This window comes from Protopterus annectens, chromosome 1.part0 (genome assembly GCF_019279795.1).
Source record: "Protopterus annectens isolate FY-2018-M chromosome 1.part0, PAN1.0, whole genome shotgun sequence".
Classification (NCBI taxonomy): Eukaryota; Metazoa; Chordata; order Ceratodontiformes; family Protopteridae; genus Protopterus; species Protopterus annectens.
The window spans coordinates 1,519,218,259-1,519,226,256 of NC_056725.1; the positions used below are offsets into that span (position 1 = coordinate 1,519,218,259).

General features: G+C 36.2%; 1 non-coding gene across 1 annotated transcript; it reads right to left on the bottom strand.

The window, feature by feature from the left end:
* Positions 1 to 7,301: 7,301 nt before the first annotated feature.
* Positions 7,302 to 7,372, bottom strand: TRNAG-GCC. Its single transcript has one exon. It is a non-coding gene; the product is annotated as a tRNA-Gly (tRNA).
* Between the last annotated feature and the right edge of the window lie 626 nt (positions 7,373 to 7,998).

Here is a 7,998-nt window from a genome sequence, read left to right on the forward strand (position 1 = left end):
ATCGAGCAATTTATGTAATGTTGGATTGGTAATTGTATGAAAGTATATATGTAACTGTGAAGATGTTAACATGTTTTTTTTTTCTATAAATGTATGATGTCTGTGTCTTAACTGATAATTCAATAAAGGTGTCTTAAACAGTGAAAGTGCTAACACCCATGAGTGCTAGAACTACATTTTCTAAAACACACTTACCAGCTACTCATCAGTAAGGATTTCTGGAAGAGAAATCTAACCAATATGTGAAAATTAATATACATAATATTTTATACATAACACACTAACAGAACTTTTTTTTTCAAATATGATTTTTTATTAGAATTTTCACATATTACATTGTCCACAATGAAATTTTACAACACAAAATAGAAGATATACAAATGAGAGATTACATACAATTGCAAGTATATAGTGCTTAAAAGTAACAGGGCATATATGAAATCTGCCTTTGTTGTTTTAAATAAAGAATTTGAGCATGCCTTACAAAACTAAAATATACTTTATATTGCTTACAACTTGTCAGTAAAAAAATGGTCATTATATTTTACTTTTTAATAATGAACAACATTGTTTTCTCAGTAAAAACTATTATACACATATGGTTTGAGCCTTACAGGCAACTATTTACAACTATGTACACTGGGTTGTCACTTATGCAGGCAAACATAGGAAGTTCCAAGACTGGTAGTTTTTCATGTCATGTTTTTATATAGATAACCAATGTGATGGAAAGCGGTTTGGTAACCAATGTATATGTTACAATCATCTTGTAGCAAGGATTTAATTTAGGCTTTATACTAACTTTATGAAGACAATTTTTTACTTATGAGATTTAATGAAGAAACAGAGTAGTGCTCTAACTAACATACTGAGGATCTAGCTGAGGACCTCTAAAGGTCTTTTCCAGTATTTCTGGAAGTAGGATAGTTTCTTACGGCTAACTGTTTTTATTTTGTTTGCTAGAACGTATTTGATAGCTAAAGATCTAAACTCTACCCAAGACACTTTGGATCTATCTAGCCAGTTTAAAGCTAAATACGAATTCAGTATTTCACACAATGTAACCACAATGTGTTTGGTCTCAAATGTGAATAAGTTAGGAAAAATGTTTAAAATTGCCATTTTCCATGAGAGGGTGCATTTCATATATCCTGATTTCTCCAATTTTGCCCTGAAAGAGCACCATAATTTGTAGATGTTTTTACAAGACCAAAAAATGTGGAAAGTGTCTGCTACTGAACTAGTACATGTGGGGCAAAGGGGAGATATGTTGGGATCTATTTTGCTCAGAAAAAATGGTGTGTGGTAGGCGTTGTTGTTAATCAGAAGTTGTGTGTAGATTAATTTTTTAAATGGAGTTAATTTTGCTGTTATGTCAATTGCCATTAGTTTTTTGCTCAATGGTTAATTTATTGTTATGACTCATCCAGTACTTGGAATAAAGAATAACATCCTGTTGTTTGACTTGAGTAATTAGTCTATAAGTATTGGATATCATTTTAGTTTTCAGTGTAAGAAGGGATGTGGTATGATGAAATAGTTGGAGTAACTAACACTAACACTAACAGTACTTGTGAGTTTTGCACCATCTCTATCTAGTGTTCAAAGAGTAATGGAAGACTTACCCAGGGATTTGACCATATGCTTGAATGATATGATGAGTACTGGAAATAATAAAAGTAAGCATCCCTGCAACTTTATAAAATGCTTAAGATTTAAAAGGCTATGGGTTCAGAGTAAAAAAAATCAAAATATAAGTTTGATAATCAACAGAACATGCTAGAGGGACAGGTTCATAACCCAGAGACTGCTCATGCTATGGAATGGACTCCCCATACATGTCAAGCAGAGCAACTCACTGGCCCTCTTCAAGAGAAATCTTGATGAGTGGATGGGAAATAGAAAGTTTACCCCAGGGATCATTCCAGTGGCTCTACTTGATAGAGGCACTGGGAACTAATGATGGGTGGCACAATGCCAGGCCACTTCTATAGCTAGGCTTGTAAAGGCCCCATGGCCATTAACCTAGTACACACCTATAAACCTATGAAGCTATGAACAAGTTACAAACTGAATACTTAGAGTATGTGCTGCACAGGTAAAGGATAACCTTTTTAAAGAGAAGGTCAAAGCATACCCCATACATTTTGAAGAGTTATATAGGCCTTTCTGAGTTTGTTAATTATTAAGGAAAACTTATACTTAAATACAAAGCTAATACCAATACTAGTCCTTTCCAACATTATATGCAACACGGTCTCTCCCACTGTCTATAATGAGGATCTACAACATTTCAGCCATGTTCATTAACACACTAGCCACGTTAAGTTATGTTTATTAGTATGTAGCATGTTTGGGGAGGCAGTTGACCATGCTGATTCTTCTGACAATTTAGAATCCCTGTAGTAGGTCTATCTATAAATCAGAAAGGGTGTCAGCAAGCTTTTGGCTACCAATGTTAGGGCTTACCACTGATGGTAGCCCTTTCTGAATCCCATCTGCAAAGTTTGAATGATTTAAGTATAGTGCTTGTACATCTAGAATTTTTTGCTGACTATCTATTATATTGCAGACAATTTGTAATCACTTTCCACATGTTATTATGCACTATTTCAGAACTTTGTTGAAAAATGTTTAGATTTTTATCATTACACAGACTTATGTGTGCTTGCTTCACTTATTTTTATTTGAATTGTCAATACAGTGTGATATTCTTTTAAAACTTGTGGCCGCTATATGCATTTGTATGTCTAACATAAAAATACCCAAATCATTCCAGAGTTTAAGTCTTTTCTTAAGCAGTTCTATGTTTGTTTGAGTGTGAAAGAAAAGATGCATTTTTCTTTGTATGCGTGTTATTTAAAAATAAAGCCATTGTTTAAACTGTATGTAGAATGTTAGGGAGTTGCATTGATTTAATCAATATAAGTAAAACTGAAAAAATGTTGTATTCTATTTAAAATTATTTTACTAATACTCTCTGCTGCATTATCATAAGTAGCTTGTGTTATTGTATTTATATTATACATTAATATTATTCCCAGATATTTTATTTGGCTATTAATCCAGTTATATTTAAAATATTTAATAAGGCTTTATTACTACATTTCATTAAATAAAGGTTTTATTTTCATTAAAATTAAGAGTAGAATTTTTGAATTTGCTTAATAAAATATTTAGCTTTTTTAATGCATTTTCTGGCTCTTTTATGGTGAATAAAATGTCTGCAAATAATGCAATGTTATTAAACCTCCCCTTCTATATTAAAGTATTAAAGATTGCTATTCCGTCTTTCCTTTTAATACAAAAGATGTTCCAAGTTTAAAATAAGCATCTTAGCCTATATATACAGATCTAGATCATTGTCAAATGGTGCCCTAGGCAGGATAGTGAATTGACCACCCCCCCCACAAGCTATATCTTTATGTAATTACTTGGCTGTCTTGCCCCATTTACCATAAAACACAGTTGAAATCTGTCAGTGTGCATATTGTCTTTTTCTTTACTTTTACAATGATCACGATTTTCATTTAATTTAAAAATTGTATTTGAAATTTTACAGCCAAAACACTGATATCCATTTTCTATGCAAAATAAAACATCTCACATTGAAAACAGACTTAGCATAAGCAACATCAAACGTCATTTCCCTTGAAACTTACATTTATTGAAAGTGAATCTAGTAATCTGATGATATACAAGAGAGCTGCTGTGATTCATAGTCAATTAGCATATAATGAAACACTAATTAACAGTTATGTGATGGGTGCAACAATTCAAAAGACAAATGTGTAACACATTTCCTAATTGCCTTAAACAACCCACTGGACTTGTGACTGTTTTCAGGTGAACTGATATGGTCAGTGCCACAAAAACAAACAAAAAAAAAATGAATAGAGGCTGAATTCTGACTGCATGAAGCAGCTCATAACTCTACTCTCATCTGGACTAAGGGTCAAGCAAACTTTTGTAGCAGAAGCACAGTACATTTCACACCCGATGCCTACAAAAACAAGCTAAATAATAATGCAGCCATAGTTAAATTGTTAATAGTAACCTCAAATAGACTTTTATGCTGTCTAGTTTACTCACAGACAAATGATAACTATACTTCAGACAATTAACAGTAAAAAAAGGAAAAATGAGGCTCATGCCCTAAGAACATGGCTTCTATGATGATGCTTCTGTTAACTACAAATTATTCATTCCTTATACCACAAGTACTTTGGGATGAAGAGACCAAATATTCACACACACACATACACACACACTTGCAGCCACCTGATAGGTGAATAGTATATGTATGCACATACACACACAAACACACACACACACACACACACACACACACACACAACACTGTAAATGTAGATATTTGCTTGATATCGAGTGAATGAATACATTCTTAAATAATAAATGCCTAGATATGCATCTCACCTTTCTGCTGTCAGAAACATACAGTGCCACCCACTGCAACTCTGTTCTGCCTGTTCAACTTCTTAGCTCAAGAATCAAACAAAGACATACAATCAGGAACATATTTTAACTATTTATCTTGGATACATATAAATTTGCTAGAATAACAAGCTTTACATTAGCAAGGATTTTCTTAAGGGTACAAAGTCTGAAACTCACATGCCTATCATTATTTATTGATAGCAATATTCAATAATTCACTAGAAAGCTACACATTTTATAAGGAATAGATCAAAATACATCTCAATTTCTTTGCTAAAGAATGCTGGATAGAGTCAAAATAAATGGAGATAAAAAGGGACACATTTTAAATATTATTTTATTTATCTGTTAACCAGATAAATGTAGTGGACAAAGTGTCTCTTTTCAGGGATGACCCTGAAGCACTGTCTGATTAAGCAGCTTTCTCAAAGACACACAGAAGGCAGATGAATCTATAAAGAGTCAAATGTTGAACTTTTGACTACATGAAGCAGTTAAAATTTCAGAGCCACATAACTAAGTAATTTAAAAAGTTAGCAAAGCAATAGATGTTACATGAACATGCATTTTTGAACAATAAAAATTATGAAACTGTAATGACTGCCACTAGTGACAGACTGCCATCCTCAGTGATTTACCAGGAAACAATGTAATAAAGCATAGGTTATAAATATAATGCAAAATTGGAAGTGTTTTTTAAAAACCGATAGACACACCTGCAGATTAAACAAAATTCTAGTAGGCTTAACACAAAGCCTATATGGTGTTTACATGTTTGCATGGTGAGCAGCAGCACTTATTGCATATGCATGCCTTGCACCATGTTTAAATGTAAAGAAGCATGGTTTTGGCCAGCAACAGTGTTGCTGGCCAGAAAGCCATGTAAAGTAACATGGACAGCAGCAGACATGTAATCTTGTTTACCTACAGGCAAATTAGGTCTTCATGTTTTCATGGAATGCCACAATGATTACCAGGGTTATTAATAAAACAATGCATATAGTTCCAACACATTACATGAAAGCGTATACATTGCAGAGTATAGTGGAACCCTGTGTCAGGCACACTGAACAAAAGTTATGTAAATGATCAGTAAGGGTACATAGACAGCATTATAAATAAACAGTTAAGGGAAGTCTGTGTATTGAATAGGGACATACAGGTGAATTGTAAGAATGAACACAGGGAAAGAGAACAGGGAAACATGGTAATGTGCAGCAAATGAGAGCATGTCAATGAAGACAGCTGTAGCATAAACACTAATCACATATTGACGTGATACAGAATGGACTGCACAGTGAATGTATAGGTAGAATGTACCTTCCCCAGAATGATACCACAATATAAAAAAAAAAAATGATTGACTGGTGTCAATCCAGGGGGATCCAGTATCTCTCAGCCGAGGATGAGATGGTAAACAGACCATATTGCTTTGCCAGAGATGGTCTGCACCTGTATCCTTTAGGTTGTCGGATACTGGCAAAGTTCCCATAGTGCCTTTTTAGGCAATGTCAAAGCAACAGAAGTTCTGATGTAAAAAAATTGACTGGAGGCAAACTCAAGGTTCTGCTGCTTATTGCTAGGAGTGTAAACATGAAACTGCACTGGAAGAAATTGGCAACCTGCTAGCTGGAAAATTTGGCACACACTTCACCCCCTGGCCCTACAGATCAAACTCCAAAGCATACCTGACAACAGTCCTCTGCCTAATATCTCTAGAGATAAGGTCATACTTGTGCTGTCCATGGCTAAGGACATGGCCTCAATCGTAACAGATAACATCCCAGGTCGATTACTAAGTAATGTAAAACAGAACATAGCAGACCCACTTAGCATTCTCTTTAACCATAGCCTGAGAATGGGCTTTGTTTCATACCTGGGAACTATAGACCTATAGCTCTGACCAGTCACCGCTGCAAGGCCATGAAAAGAATCATCATAGACCTTATCAACAAGGACATAGGTGACTTTCAAACTCTAGACCCAATCAAATTTGGCTTTATTAAGGGTAGATCATGCTTATTCAACCTAGTAGACTTCTTTGAGAAAGTCATCAAAGACCTGGATGAAGGTAAGATAGTGCATACCACCTATCATGACCTGGCCAAGGCTTTTGACATAATCCTACATTCAGGTATCACTGAGAATCTCTCCCAGCTAGGGATTAACCCTTATGTCACTAGATGGGTAGCCAACTGGCTCACTGACAGAGCACACACTGCCAAAGTTGATGTCTCAACCTCTAGCAGTAAAGCCATCACCAGTTGTGTATCACAAGGATCTGTATTGGGCCTTTTACTGTTTTGGAATCTGTTTCTTGGAAGCCCAGGCTAAAGTTGATGGCCTTTGGCTTACCAAGTTTGCTGATGATTGCAAATTGGTTGCAACCACTGAGTCCTCCAGCAATGTTAACATATTACAGGAGGGGCTAACACAGGAAAATGACTGGTGCCAAAGCCACAGTCTACAACTAAATGCTCAAACCCAGTGGTATGATACCTAGGAACACAGGTAGATAGCAACCTGAACTTCGAACACCAAGTTTCTACAGTGGGAAGGAAAGCCTTCTACATTGTGCGCCTCATAAGTAAGGGCATTGCATCCAGGTCTGAGGATGTTATAACACCACTGCACTTAACCCTCATCAGACTAATAATAGAGTACACTGCTCCTTTTTCCATGTACCTAACCAGTCACCTGCAGCAGCTGGAGAGATCAGAGGGGTTCCTCACCAAGAAGATACAGGGTCACCAAATATGTCATGATGTACATGGATAGACTGAAAGCTCTGTCACTATACTCTGTATCACATAGTCTGTTGAGGGGTAACTGCTGTATTGTACTGTACTGGCTGGGAATTGAACCCAGGCCTCCCACATGGCAGATGGGAATTCTACCACTGAACCACCAATGTTCCAGTTGATGCCTGGCCTACAGGGCAGTCCCTGACCCTGTTCTGATGGAAGTGCTGCATATCCACAATTCTAATAGCACAATCATCACTCACTTTAGAGATCTTAACCTTGCCTGTGACATCAACAGAACATGTTTGAGAGACAGATATATCTCTAAGAGACTGCCAGTCTTCTGGAATACACTTCCATATCACACGAGGAAGAGCTCCAAACTGATCCTATTCAAGTGCAACCTAGACAAATGGATGGGCAACCACAAATTTACCCCAGGGATGGCATCCATGTCCCTCATGGACAGGGGTGGTTGATGTTGACCATAGACTCATTCTGCAAATTACGTCCTCCTAATAAGGACAATTGGGGCTACTTGGGATAAACATGGCTAAGCCTGTAAGGGCTGTAGGGCTGTTAGCCTAGTAACCTCCTATGAAACTATGAACCTATTTCAACAGTTCTCAGGGGGCATATTACTACAGCTGCTATAGATGGAGCATGTGATTCAATGGCAGCAATGTTCATCAGTACATTAGCTCACATCACAGATTGTAATATCCTCCTATCCATGCTATACATCCAGACCTCAATATTGCATATGTCAATAACAGCAACATCGACATGTCAACTG